This window comes from Nerophis lumbriciformis, linkage group LG16 (genome assembly GCF_033978685.3).
Source record: "Nerophis lumbriciformis linkage group LG16, RoL_Nlum_v2.1, whole genome shotgun sequence".
Classification (NCBI taxonomy): domain Eukaryota; kingdom Metazoa; phylum Chordata; class Actinopteri; order Syngnathiformes; family Syngnathidae; genus Nerophis; species Nerophis lumbriciformis.
This window is the reverse complement of record NC_084563.2, coordinates 27,876,578-27,891,900: the sequence shown is the minus strand read 5'-3', so window position 1 is coordinate 27,891,900 and position 15,323 is coordinate 27,876,578. Positions and strand designations below refer to the sequence as shown.

At 44.0% G+C, this 15,323-nt stretch overlaps 1 long non-coding RNA gene across 2 annotated transcripts; it reads right to left on the bottom strand.

Annotated features, from left to right (window-relative positions):
• Positions 1-472: 472 nt before the first annotated feature.
• On the bottom strand, positions 473-14,745 carry LOC133617145 (uncharacterized). Of its 2 annotated transcripts, XR_009816947.1 has the most exons (5): positions 14,459-14,745; positions 12,929-13,156; positions 1,558-1,698; positions 1,208-1,311; positions 473-638 (listed from the first exon to the last, which is right to left on the bottom strand). It is a non-coding gene; the product is annotated as an uncharacterized lncRNA (long non-coding RNA). The 2 variants fall into 2 exon arrangements; XR_009816946.1 differs by lacking the exon at positions 14,459-14,745 and having other exon boundaries at positions 12,929-13,773.
• Positions 14,746-15,323: the final 578 nt, after the last annotated feature.

Here is a 15,323-nt window from a genome sequence, read left to right as displayed (position 1 = left end):
AAAGTGTGCAACATCCCCTCTACAGAAAATCATTGAAGTCAGTAGCGAGTGTGGTGCAGTTTTCTTCTGGCCTCAGACTCTGTTCACTGCAGGAAAGTACAGATCGATGAATTTAGGCAAGTGAAGTTAGCCCAGCAGATTTGAAAAGTGCTGGTGATGCTGCTCCACCTCCCCTCCTGTGAGCGTCCCAGGGGTCTCCACTCTGAGATCCACTGGAATAAATGGTCTTACCTAGCTTGAAAGCAAAGAGAATCACTCGAGTAAACGTTGCTGAAACTCTTCTGCTTAAACTGTGATTTTCTAGTAGATTCAACCTGGTCATTCTTTTCCTTCACGCTTTTGTGGCAGTGATTGTGATGAATGTTCAGCGTTTCCTCTCTTGGTGCATCCGAGGCGGCTTCTAATCCCTCCCCCATTTCCTCCCTCCCCCCGACTGCACCTTGGAATGCAGTTGCGTGCTCCGCCTCCCTCCTGGTGCTCACTGACTCCCGCCTGCCTTCCTCTGCAGAGTTGTGTGCTGCGCATCAAGCCTGAGAGGAGGATTGCAAAGTGTGCACACAGCCAGACGTTCACAAACCAATCCCAGCGTAGCGCCAACGCGCTGCAGTCATTCGCCAAGGTCGTGACCTCCAGTCACTCTGCATCATAACAAGAGAAGAAGAGAATTTGAATCGAGCCTTCCCATACGGCCAGCTGTGCCATCACACACGGGACGTCTTTGTAACGCGTCCGTTGCTTACTTTTCAGGGCAAGTCTTTAAAACCAATTTGTTTAGCGGTACTTTTACATGGAACACAACTTTCTGATGGATACTTTAGTCCCACTGCATTGCAGATATTGAAGTATCGTTTTGAGGTTTGAATACCCTTTGAAGTTTCAAGTTAAAAGTATGTTGCTTTAAGAATAATAATAAATAATAATGGATTAGATTTATATAGCGCTTTTCTAGACACTCAAAGCGCTTCACAGAGAAGTGAGAACCCATCATTCATTCACACCTGGTGGTGGTAAGCTACTTTCATAGCCACAGCTGCCCTGGGGTAGACTGACGGAAGCGTGGCTGCCAGTTTGCGCCTACGGCCCCTCCGACCACCACCAATCATTCATCATTCATTCACCGGTGTGAGCGGCACCGGGGGAAAGGGTGAAGTGTCCTGCCCAAGGACACAACGGCAGCAATTTGGATGGTAAGAGGCGGGGAACGAACCTGCAACCCTCAGGTTTCTGGCACGGCTGCTCTACCCACTACGCCATGCCGCCTCAGAAGAATGTGCGATTTAAGAGCGTAGAAGTGTTTGGAGGTGTGTTCTCCTGCAATGGTCGAAGGAACACTAACTTAGTTCAGGCCTTAATCGTAATAAAATAAGTTCCTAGAGATGTTTGACTACTTTCACCCTAAAAGAGGTCACGTGAGGATTAAAAAACAAAAACCCAACATGAATATTGTCTTTTCTGATGTATAAATGTTGTTCAATGTTATTGTACAGGTTACATACTCGTGTTCAACGATGCCAAAGCATCAATTCATGACCTTTGTGCATTTGAAGGTGAGCTCACTTGCAGTTTTGGAGGCCTCTGTTTGCGGGGTTTTGCAGTCTGGCTACGTTGTGACATCACAGCGAGGTGGAAGTTCTTATTTGGACATGAAGTTACGGTGTCAGCCAAAAAGGGGCGGTGCTCCTCTACCTCTGCTTCAGGCTGAGACAACACAAATAAAAGGTAAGATAAGTATTTAATCTTGGCATGTGCATAATAACACCGTCATGCGGTGACAAACATGTTTTTTTTACGCAGCTCTGAATCGATTGGTGAGGTGTACCTGTTGTTGTGACCAGGTAAGTCTTATCATTTACTTTGAACCGTGTCTGGAAATTAAAATGTGTGTTTTTACAGTGTTCATGTTGTAAAGATAAATTAGGATACTTTTGGAAAGAGTGGGCCGTGGTTTCATTTGCAATCTGGGAATGCCTCCACAAACGAACATCTAGCACTTATAAACGAGACTGTGGAGCAACATTTACATATCCAATAAATATTATCTCCACCACAAGGAGGTCTTTTAAATGTAGATTCAAATCATCATTGATACCTTCTAAATATTCTGTCACATTAACGCTTCAATATGCAGTATTGTGACCTTGGCTTTGCAGTTCTTCATTCATTTGTGTGCTACACAAGCTGCTGTAGTATTTCATTGAGATGAGAAAGTAAAGTCTTTTATCGAGGTCTAGGTGTGTGTACAAGTGAAGTGAAGTGAAGTGAATTACATTTATATAGCGCTTTTTCTCAAGTGACTCAAAGCGCTTTACATCGTGAAACCCAATATCTAAGTTACATTTAAACCAGTGTGGGTGGCACTGGGAGCAGGTGGGTAAAGTGTCTTGCCCAAGGACACAACGGCAGTGACTTGGATGGCGGAAGTGGGGATCGAACCTGCAACCCTCAAGTTGCTGGCACGGCCGCTCTACCAACCGAGCTATACCGCCCCAAGTCTAGGTGTGTGTACAAGTGAGGTCTAGGTGTGTGTACAAGTGAGGTCGTAGTGTGTGTACAAGTGAGGTCCAAGTGTGTGTACATGTGAGGTCTAGTTGTGTGTACAAGTGAGGTCTAGGTGTGTGTACAAGTGAGGTCTAGGTGTGTGTACAAGTGAGGTCTAAGTGTGTGTACAAGTGAGGTCTAGGTGTGTGTACAAGTGAGGTCTAAGTGTGTGTACAAGTGAGGTCTAGGTGTGTGTACAAGTGAGGTCTAGGTGTGTGTACAAGTGAGGTCTAAGTGTGTGTACAAGTGAGGTCTAGGTGTGTGTACAAGTGAGGTCTAAGTGTGTGTACAAGTGAGGTCTAGGTGTCTGTACAAGGGAGGTCTAAGTGTGTGTACAAGTGAGGTCTAGTTGTGTGTACAAGTGAGGTCTAGGTATGTGTACAAGTGAGGTCTAGGTGTGTGTACAAGGGAGGTCTAAGTGTGTGTACAAGTGAGGTCTAGGTGTGTGTACAAGTGAGGTCTAGGTGTGTGTACAAGGGAGGTCTAAGTGTGTGTACAAGTGAAGTCTAGGTGTGTGTACAAGTGAGGTCTAGGTGTGTGTACAAGTGAGGTCTAAGTGTGTGTACAAGTGAGGTCTAGGTGTGTGTACAAGTGAGGTCTAGGTGTGTGTACAAGTGAGGTCTAGGTGTGTGTACAAGTGAGGTCTAAGTGTGTGTACAAGTGAGGTCTAGGTGTGTGTACAAGTGAGGTCTAAGTGTGTGTACAAGTGAGGTCTAGGTGTGTGTACAAGTGAGGTCTAGGTGTGTGTACAAGTGAGGTCTAGGCGTGTGTACAAGTGAGGTCTAATTGTGTGTACAAGTGAGGTCTAGGCGTGGGTACAAGTGAGGTCTAAGTGTGTGTACAAGTGAGGTCTAGGTGTGTGTACAAGTGAAGTCTAGGTGTGTGTACAAGTGAGGTCTAAGTGTGTGTACAAGTGAGGTCTAAGTGTGTGTACAAGTGAAGTGTAAGTGTGTGTACAAGTGAGGTGTAAGTGTGTGTACAAGTGAGGTCTAAGTGTCTGTACAAGTGAGGTGTAAGTGTGTGTACAAGTGAGGTCTAAGTGTACGTACAAGTGAGGTCTAGGTCTAGGTCTAGGCGTGTGTACAAGTGAGGTCTAAGTCTAGGCGTGTGTACAAGTGAGGTCTAATTGTAGGTCTAGGTTTAGGCGTGTGTACGATCATTCCCCAAAGTTTATCACAGTGGTCACTTTGCATAAAAGTCTGTTTCTCTTTGAAAATAGCTCCAAACGAGCTCACTGACGTTTGAAGCAAACTTGCTCACGTCGCACAAAATTGTCAATTACTGGAAGACATTCTTCTTTGGATTTGAGAACTAATCTTCTGCACGTTCTAACACTCTGTGAACTTCTGAACCCAGACACAAACATGTGCTTGTTAATGACACCCAGACACAAACATGTGCTTGTTGATGACACCCAGACACAAACATGTGCTTGTTGATGACACCCAGACACAAACATGTGCTTGTTGATGACACCCAGACACAAACATGTGCTTGTTGATGACACCCAGACACAAACATGTGCTTGTTGATGACACCCAGACACAAACATGTGCTTGTTGATGACACCCAGACACAAACATGTGCTTGTTGATGACACCCAGACACAAACATGTGCTTGTTGATGACACCCAGACAAAAACATGTGCTTGTTGATGACACCCAGACACAAACATGTGCTTGTTGATGACACCCAGACACAAACATGTGCTTGTTGATGACACCCAAACACAAACATGTGCTTGTTAATGACACCCAGACACAAACATGTGCTTGTTGATGACACCCAGACACAAACATGTGCTTGTTGATGACACCCAGACACAAACATGTGCTTGTTGATGACACCCAGACACAAACATGTGCTTGTTGATGACACCCAGACACAAACATGTGCTTGTTGATGACACCCAGACACAAACATGTGCTTGTTGATGACACCCAGACAAAAACATGTGCTTGTTGATGACACCCAGACACAAACATGTGCTTGTTGATGACACCCAGACACAAACATGTGCTTGTTGATGACACCCAAACACAAACATGTGCTTGTTGATGACACCCAGACACAAACATGTGCTTGTTGATGACACCCAAACACAAACATGTGCTTGTTGATGACACCCAGACACAAACATGTGCTTGTTGATGACACCCAAACACAAACATGTGCTTGTTAATGACACCCAGACACAAACATGTGCTTGTTGATGACACCCAGACACAAACATCTGCTTGTTAATGACACCCAGACACAAACATGTGCTTGTTGATGACACCCAGACACAAACATGTGCTTGTTGATGACACCCAGACACAAACATGTGCTTGTTGATGACACCCAGACACAAACATGTGCTTGTTGATGACACCCAGACACAAACATGTGCTTGTTGATGACACCCAGACACAAACATGTGCTTGTTGATGACACCCAGACACAAACATGTGCTTGTTGATGACACCCAGACACAAACATGTGCTTGTTGATGACACCCAAACACAAACATGTGCTTGTTGATGACACCCAGACACAAACATGTGCTTGTTGATGACACCCAGACACAAACATGTGCTTGTTGATGACACCCAGACACAAACATGTGCTTGTTGATGACACCCAGACACAAACATGTGCTTGTTGATGACACCCAGACACAAACATGTGCTTGTTGATGACACCCAGACACAAACATGTGCTTGTTGATGACACCCAGACACAAACATGTGCTTGTTGATGACACCCAGACACAAACATGTGCTTGTTGATGACACCCAGACAAAAACATGTGCTTGTTGATGACACCCAGACACAAACATGTGCTTGTTGATGACACCCAGACACAAACATGTGCTTGTTGATGACACCCAAACACAAACATGTGCTTGTTAATGACACCCAGACACAAACATGTGCTTGTTGATGACACCCAGACACAAACATGTGCTTGTTGATGACACCCAGACACAAACATGTGCTTGTTGATGACACCCAGACACAAACATGTGCTTGTTGATGACACCCAGACACAAACATGTGCTTGTTGATGACACCCAGACACAAACATGTGCTTGTTGATGACACCCAGACAAAAACATGTGCTTGTTGATGACACCCAGACACAAACATGTGCTTGTTGATGACACCCAGACACAAACATGTGCTTGTTGATGACACCCAAACACAAACATGTGCTTGTTGATGACACCCAGACACAAACATGTGCTTGTTGATGACACCCAAACACAAACATGTGCTTGTTGATGACACCCAGACACAAACATGTGCTTGTTGATGACACCCAAACACAAACATGTGCTTGTTAATGACACCCAGACACAAACATGTGCTTGTTGATGACACCCAGACACAAACATCTGCTTGTTAATGACACCCAGACACAAACATGTGCTTGTTGATGACACCCAGACACAAACATGTGCTTGTTGATGACACCCAGACACAAACATGTGCTTGTTGATGACACCCAGACACAAACATGTGCTTGTTGATGACACCCAGACACAAACATGTGCTTGTTGATGACACCCAGACACAAACATGTGCTTGTTGATGACACCCAGACACAAACATGTGCTTGTTGATGACACCCAGACACAAACATGTGCTTGTTGATGACACCCAAACACAAACATGTGCTTGTTGATGACACCCAGACACAAACATGTGCTTGTTGATGACACCCAGACACAAACATGTGCTTGTTGATGACACCCAGACACAAACATGTGCTTGTTGATGACACCCAGACACAAACATGTGCTTGTTGATGACACCCAGACACAAACATGTGCTTGTTGATGACACCCAGACACAAACATGTGCTTGTTGATGACACCCAGACACAAACATGTGCTTGTTGATGACACCCAGACACAAACATGTGCTTGTTGATGACACCCAGACACAAACATGTGCTTGTTGATGACACCCAGACACAAACATGTGCTTGTTGATGACACCCAAACACAAACATGTGCTTGTTGATGACACCCAGACACAAACATGTGCTTGTTGATGACACCCAGACACAAACATCTGCTTGTTAATGACACCCAGACACAAACATGTGCTTGTTGATGACACCCAGACACAAACATCTGCTTGTTAATGACACCCAAACACAAACATGTGCTTGTTGATGACACCCAGACACAAACATGTGCTTGTTGATGACACCCAGACACAAACATCTGCTTGTTAATGACACCCAGACACAAACATGTGCTTGTTGATGACACCCAGACACAAACATGTGCTTGTTGATGACACCCAGACACAAACATGTGCTTGTTGATGACACCCAGACACAAACATGTGCTTGTTGATGACACCCAGACACAAACATGTGCTTGTTGATGACACCCAGACACAAACATGTGCTTGTTGATGACACCCAGACACAAACATGTGCTTGTTAATGACACCCAGACACAAACATGTGCTTGTTGATGACACCCAGACACAAACATGTGCTTATTAATGACACCCAGACACAAACATGTGCTTGTTGATGACACCCAGACACAAACATGTGCTTATTAATGACACCCAGACACAAACATGTGCTTGTTGATGACACCCAGACACAAACATGTGCTTGTTGATGACACCCAGACACAAACATGTGCTTGTTGACACAAAGTGATGTCATTTCAGTGTTGGAGAAGGAGCTACTCCTCACTAATAATGGATGTTTGGAGACATGTTGGCTATTGACACTATTGGTATTATTGCTAGTATTGGTATTATAGGTATTATTTTTAGTATTATTATTATTGTTAGTATTGTTATTATTGGTAGTATTGGTATTATTATTAGTATTGTTATTATTGGTATTATTGCTAGTATTGTTATTATTGCTAATATTGTTATTATTGGTATTATTATTAGTATTGTTATTATTGTTATTATTAGTAGTATTGTTATAATTGGTATTATTGGCATTATTGTTATTATTGGTATCATTATTAGTATTGTTATTATTGCTAGCATTCTAGGCCACTGAGCAAGTAATAATAATAATAATATATATAATAATAATCCACTGGTGAGTGGTCTTATATCCAGGGTGCACAAGTTGACTGTGGATGTTTGTCAGGGTGATCGTACGCAGCAAACAATAAATATTTACACTGGTGTGACATTTACAATGTTTATATTAACAGAGGCTCTGCTGGCCTTCATATCATGACTGCTTTTTGTTCTGCTCAACACTTCTTCATGTTGGGTGTGGCTTCTTCTCTGTTCAAGAGTTGTCCACGTGGAGGAGAACAGCAGCACGTACAAGGCAGCTGATAAAATGAAGTCTTTTTCCTGATAGGATCCTGTTTGGTATCCAAACATTTGTTTTGTTTTGGTGTGGCCAGGACGTCATGAGGCCATCAATGCACGGTTGAAGGAGAGCTTCTCATGTCCATCCTCCCATTCATCAGTGCAAGGTCACACTTGGATGCTGACATTTCAAAGTGTCAGACAGAATGCTGTCAAAGTGTGCGTTGTTGTGGAACCTCTTTCCGTGTGTGTGTGTGTGTGTGTGTGTGTGTGTGTGTGTGTGTGTGTGTGTGTGTGTGTGTGTGTGTGTTTAATGGGTGTAGCGCTTCCCTCCAATTGCCCTTGGCAAATGTACACACTGATTTGCAACATCTTTCTTGCACACTTAGACCCACTTGCCTGCAGATGACTTGCTGGGTGAGACACACAACGAGCACACACACTTATGGAATGGAATGAAGTCAGCGGTCTGCAGTCAGACGCATGCAGCGAAATAAAACACCATGTCATTTAGTGCTGATGGATAAATAGTCACTTCCTGCTGGCCTTTAATGAAGTGTCAGCTGTCACACAATGATCAAGCAGAGCCATTGAACACACTAACTTTTTACTCCCATTATCTCCACAGCACTCCTCTCTGTCCTCCAGCCCAAATCTAAGCTGATCAACGCCGCTCAGCTTGCTTTACACTCTCTCCTCTCCTTGTGTCTCTTTTTTGTTGTTTTCTTTGCCCGCCGCTACCTCTCTCACTCCTTCTTTCTCATCTTCCTCTCCCAATCTCTGACAGCTTGTTTCATCTCTTTGCTTCTGTGGCGTCTGGCTAGTTCTTGGTCAGGGCTCAGCAACCATTACTGTCAAAAGAGACGTTTTGTTCTCCCTTCCACTGAAGAAAGACAGTCTGGAGCCGCAAAACAAAACATAGTTTACAAACTTTTAAAAGTTGTAACCGGGTTTGAAAGTACCTGATCTGAAAATAAAACATGAAGTATTCACGACATCCTTCATACCTTCAATTGGACCTGTGAGGATTCTGCTATCATCTGAATGATGAATTCTGCTGCAGTGTTGGATACTCAATCATCCAAAACATGAAGTTCATGCATCTGGACGTGAGCCTGCAAGCGGTTTTGGTTTCCTTTTACAGTGGTTTAGTGAAGAGTACAACTTCAAGGTGTGTCGGACGTACTTATATGGGCAGGCCAGCCTCTCCCTCCTGCTGTTTCTAGCTGTGCACTGCTCAGCTTTAATTCCAGCATGTTGAGCGATGGCTGAAAGAACTTTTTGTGTCCGATGGGAGTGAATTTGTAAGAAAAAAACGTAATTTCCGACATGAATACTCGGTCGTGCTCGGGAACTACAGGTAGGGGGGGGTGGTGGGGCTCATTTGCATCCAAATAGAGAACCCCAAAACAATTGTTACCGGCAGTCTCAGGCCCTGTCTATATTAAGACAGATAACTCCTTAAACCAATAACTATTTAGCCTAAACCCCATGTCAGCCACACTAACCCATCGTTTCAGGTTCCTCTCCTTGGATATTTTTTTAAACGGGTAAGTGCGCCGTCTATTTATTGAATCTCCAGCTTGACACAAATTCTATAGGGGTGATGGAAGGATGGGCAGTGCCTGAGAGCTGCGGCCTGTCACCATGCCCCCCCCCCCATCCTCTGTTGCTAGATATCTCGAGATGTACGTTGTGTTATGTATATGTGCTTTGCTATGGAGGTTTTTTCCCACTCCAGACTGGTTCCTCTTGGGAGCCCAGTCTAGATTGTATTTTTTTACTCATCCTTCCCCAGTGTTTACCTTTTTCCTATCTTTTACGGGGCGCCATCAGCGTTCCTGTTCTGTAACCCTGTACACTGTTTGTTTGTCTAATCTTGAACGGGTTTGTGCTGAAAACAAAGTTTCGTTGTACTTGTGCAATGACAACAAAGACCTATCCTATCTTATCCTATCCTATCTCTGTATGGACTCATTGATGGTTTATAAACGGAGTTTGGAGAGGAAGTGACATCAGAAAGAGCGCGCCACAGCCAGCTAAGTAACAACCGTTTTCCACTCGGAGGTAACCACTAGAAAGATGGAGGCGAGTCATCCAGACATTCTCGTGTTTCACCTTCTTCTACACGTACAGGCGCTTGTCGAAATTACACATGAATACCTTAAGAGAAGGAAACGCGCGATTGCAGCTATTTGGGATACAACAAACCTCAGACGGCAACATAGCAATGTTGAGTTTTGGATAAGGCCTGGAAGAACTGGTGGGATGTGTTTGTCAAGGAGTGTGTTGTGTCAGAGGAATGGCAAGAGAACTTTCCAATGTCCAGGTCAGCTGGGATTCTACTTAGCAAAAAACTTCCTCCATTTGTCGAAGGTTGAAACAACAAGAATGCGGGCTCCCATGGACGTGATAAAAAAAGGTAGAGTGTGCTTTGTATTACCTGACCGACGAGGGACACCTTCAGAAAACAGCGAATGCATTTGGACTGGCAAAGCAGACTGGATCAGTTATTGTCCGCTATGTATCTCCAGTGATTACTCAACATCTAGGTCCAGAGTATATAAAGTCACCAAAAACTGACTTCATATACAAAGTCAAAAGAGCGAAGAGTGTCCTGACCAGATATCGAGATGCCTGGATTGACTGTTGTAAAATGTTCGTTATCACATTGTTTACTTCCACACGTCCATTAAAGATATGATTAATTCATGATGGCTCAGGTGTGATTCACTACAATAGGGCTAGTCTAACAAATTCAATCTTTATATGCCGGGTGAGGATACACTTCCAGGTCAGGTAAATGATAAATAAATGATAAATGGGTTGTACTTGTATAGCGCTTTTCTACCTTCAAGGTACTCAAAGCGCTTTGACACTACTTCCACATTTACCCATTCACACACACATTCACACACTGATGGAGGGAGCTGCCATGCAAGGTGCTAACCAGCAGCCATCAGGAGCAAGGGTGAAGTGTCTTGCTCAGGACACAACGGACATGACGAGGTTGGTACTAGGTGGGGATTGAACCAGGGACCCTCGGGTCGCGCACGGCCACTCTCCCACTGCGCCACGCCGTAATGTGTCTGCCATTTGCTGCACATGTCTACTTGGTCGCTGACAGAGAGGGGAGGGGGTATTAAACGATGGCATTGTGTGTGTGTGGACAGGGATAAGGTTAGGTGGGTTATAACCTTAGCCGTCTAGTGTAGAGGCAACCTCAGAAAAGGTTCAGAAATGTAACTGTGGAGCAAAATGTACGCAACATTTACTCACAGCATATCCAGTAAATCAATCAATCAATCAATCAATGTTTATTTATATAGCCCTAAATCACAAGTGTCTCAAAGGACTGCACAAGCCACAACGACATCCTTGGTTCAGATCCCACATCAGGGCAAGGAAAAACTCAACCCAAATGGGACAATGAGAAACCTTGGAGAGGACCGCAGATGTTAATATTATCCAGACCAGGTGTTCCAAGTCTTTAAATGAAATCTTAAAACATTTTTTAACTTTTGCATGTCACAGCCATAAGTTGCTATTCATTTATGTGACATTTGTTTGCTTAAGAAACTTCTCCATGACTTTAGTCCTAGACTCCTTCTGATTGCACGCGCTTGTCATGCTGCACATTACTGCCCCAAGTGGTGAAAAAGTGTATAATAATTGTGTACCACCACGGCCCATACAGACCACAGCTGTAAAAACAGATACGTTTTTGCAGTCCTCTGTGGGGCACTCACGCTAGCTGCCCTTTTTATGAAATAATCACTATGTTTCCATGCACTAAATTACTCAGATTTTTTCAAATAGTTCATTCTTTTTGTATTTTCACACCTACATGTGAAGTCCAAATGTCCATGCACTCTCTCTAATACGACAATTGGTCATACGCTCTGTGCCTCCCGTACACGGGGGGGGGGGGGGCTCATTTCCTTCTAGCGCGGATAAATGTATTGCTTTTCCGGTTGACTATGACGTCACACCAGAACAAGGCATCTTTGCGACTCTTTACAAGTCAACAGCTTAGCTCTGCTATACCTGATGTTTGCTGTAATCTTGGCACAGATTGCAAATTGTAGGCTTATAACGACTATGCTGATGTTAAATAGGAAGGATCAATAAAGAAATGATCTTGGATTGTGCCACGAACCTGACGCTACAACCAAGAATGTCTCAGAGCAAATGCAAGTCCGAAGCAAAGACAGACTGGCCGGAGAGAGCTTGTTTCAAGAATAATTTTCAGATGCAGAATCATGGAAATAATACTTTCGAAGGTGTCGGAGTTCATTGAAAAGGCTGTGTGGCTTGATTGGAAGGAGTTTAAAATCCAAAGGAAAAACCTGTTTGTGCTGCTCCAGAGGGTTGCTGGACAAGCTCTTCAGTTGTGTGGAATACAGAGTTCTTGCTAATCACAAATGCAGCGTCAGGAGGTTTGTGTACGCTTTCTTTTTGGTCTAATAAACCTGCTTCTCTTCCATCTCACCCGTTTCTGTTCGGGAGTCTGAATGAAGCTAGATTCTCCATCGCCTTAGCTACCTTCCTAAATAAATCTCTGTTTCTTTTTCTCCCATTGATGCACTTCAAAATGTTTGTTCTTTTAATGGTAACTGGTAACATCCTGCACGTTGAGACAGGCACATGCGCAATACGAAGGTTTTCCTCCGGGGCACACATCCCCTCGAGAGATCTGGTTTCCAATCGCATCATCCAGGTGTGTTAGTCAGACTTTTCAAAAACCGAACACAATTGTATTAAGTTGTTTCCATGGGTTATATGAGGCTTCTTTAGAGCCAAACTATTTAAGAAATCAGACTAATTTAAGGCATGGACACATATTTATTGATCTAGAAATCAAGGAATTGTGTTAAATGTAGATTAGAATGATCATAAATTCTCTTTGAAAAAATATATTTGCCAAGTAGAAGACACACGGGGCGACATAGCTTGGTTGGTAGAGTGGCCGTGACAGCAACTTGAGGGTTCCAGTTCGATCCCTACTTCTGCCAAATATATTTCACTTCACCTCACTTCACACATATGTACAGTTCAAACTGCTCTGCGTTGTAAGGTGCCAGTGCTTACCTTTTAGCTCGCTGGGTAGTGTTGCTTGACTTAACGCTGGATCACCGCTTTGAGCCTGGTGTGTGTAGGGCTGGACTGGGCTGATAGTGATCATAGTTTGGCCTACTTTGAAATATTGAATTATATTTTATCTTGAACATCTGAAAGACCCTGAAGTATCTACAACCTTCTAAGAAATGATAGGACAGTCTGCATCCTTCACCATCTTGGGTATAGAGGAGGGAGCCACTGAAACAGTAACAGAGACTTTAAACACAACACTGACATTCGCCAACAATTGGGTCACAACTGGCGCCCTAGACTTGTGTGACAAAAAGAACGTAAAAGAGGTTAAGGTTAGGCTAACCCTGTCGCTTCTCTCAACCCTTCTGAAGAAAGGCAACCTACAGCTGGTCCAAAACCATCGCACCATCAGCCTCATCAGCCCAACCAAGCAAAATAATGTTGAAGGTGTTCTTGAACCGACTCACACTGCAAAGTGGAAGAGATTATTGCAGAAGAGCGAGCCAGGTTCCAACTAAGCCGCAGCACTGTGGAAAAAACCCAAAACATTAACCTATGTGTATTGTGCAAGAAGTACCTTCAACACCAGCAAGACCTCCATCCTGTCTTTATAGGCTTCCAGAAGGCCATTGACACACAATTCAAAACTTACTGTATCCGAACCATACAGAGCCATTATAACAACAGAACCAGTGTAGTCTGTTACAACAAGAGAATCGGAGAATGGTTCCAGACAACTGTCGCAGTAAGACAAGCTCTTTCCAAATCTCTTCAACATCTTTCTAGAAAAAAATCATGACCGACACACAGGAAGATCATGTTGGTGGAGGATATTTAGACACCTATGGCCAAGCAGGAGCAGAGAAGAAGCTCACAAATCTAGTTGAGACAAGACGTCCTCAGCTTATGGAATGCAGAACATTGCTGAGAAGACGACAATAATGACATCAGTACTGATCAGTGTACTGTCAGTGTAAGAGACTAGAAGCAGTTTATACATTCAAATACCTGGGAGCTACAGTAAACGCAGAAAGATCAAAATGCGAAAAGGGATTGCCCAGACCACATCTGCACTAACAAAACTCAAACCCATTTGAAAGGACAGGAGCATAGATTTCATCTCAATCAGACTGATGTGTTCCTATAGAACATTGACTACTTCTTTGTGTCTGGGAGTCTTGGGCACTCACCGCCCAACTTGAAAGAGGAGTCCCAGCCATGGAAATTAGATGTTCCAGAAGGCTTCTTGGCATCTCGTTTAAAAGACCATTCGACAAGCCATCGGGCCCGATGGAGACCTCTTGGCAAAAAGTGAAAGCTATAAACCTAAAGTGCTATGGACTCATCAAGACACAACTGCAGAACAAAGTACAGTGAGGCCAAAGGCGAGTCAGACAGAAAGTGAGGTGGGAAGACCAAATAAGAGAACGGACTGTTCCCAATCTGAGTCAAGCATTGACAAAAGTATGCGACTGCGCCCCAAAGACAGTGGAATAGGACAAAGTCAAGTATTCCTGGTAAGCTTACCGGAAGGGTCGCACACTCCAGAATGTTCTGGCAGACTGCACACACAAGGCAAGCAGACCCTGGCTCTCCCAGAGAAGCTCCCCCTCCCTTCAGCCAATCACCAGTCAGGACTCATTACGGATGCTTTCATGGACCTTTGTGCAACTCTTTTCATTCAGCCACGAAAAGAAGGCTGAAGGTCTGGTTGTTGTTCCGGGTGATTTCTCCCTGCTATTCCTGTGTTAGTGCAAGCGGCTGCACGTGTGGCTAGTGCCACTCTTGACGGTCACCGACTTCTTGTGGTGAGACAACGCTGCTGCTGCCTTTACTTAAGAGGTCTGATCCAAGCTGCTCTCGGTCTTCATGCCAAAGCTCTGAAGCGTGCCATTCCCCAGACACAGAAAGTTGCAGAGCAAAGGGAAGAAAGACTGCGAGTGGAAAAGGGAGGGGAGGAAGGAAGTAAGGCCCTGAGAATGGAGATGGTGGAAAGGAAAGAAGAAGGGCGTTGCAAGGACAGTGCAGAGAAATGAGCTGGAGGAGGGGAAGGCACTCAGGGACACACACTACTAAAAGGAAACACACTTCCTGCAACAATAACACTACTAAAAGGAAACACACTACACACACATACTGCAACAATAACACTACTAAAAGGAAACACACTACACACACACATACTGCAACAATAACACTACTAAAAGGAAACACACTACACACACATACTGCAACAATAACACTACTAAAAGGAAACACACTACACACACATACTGCAACAATAACACTACTAAGAGGAAACACACTACACACACACATACTGCAACAATAACACTACTAATAGGAAACACACTACACACACATACTGCAACAATAACACTACTAAAAGGAA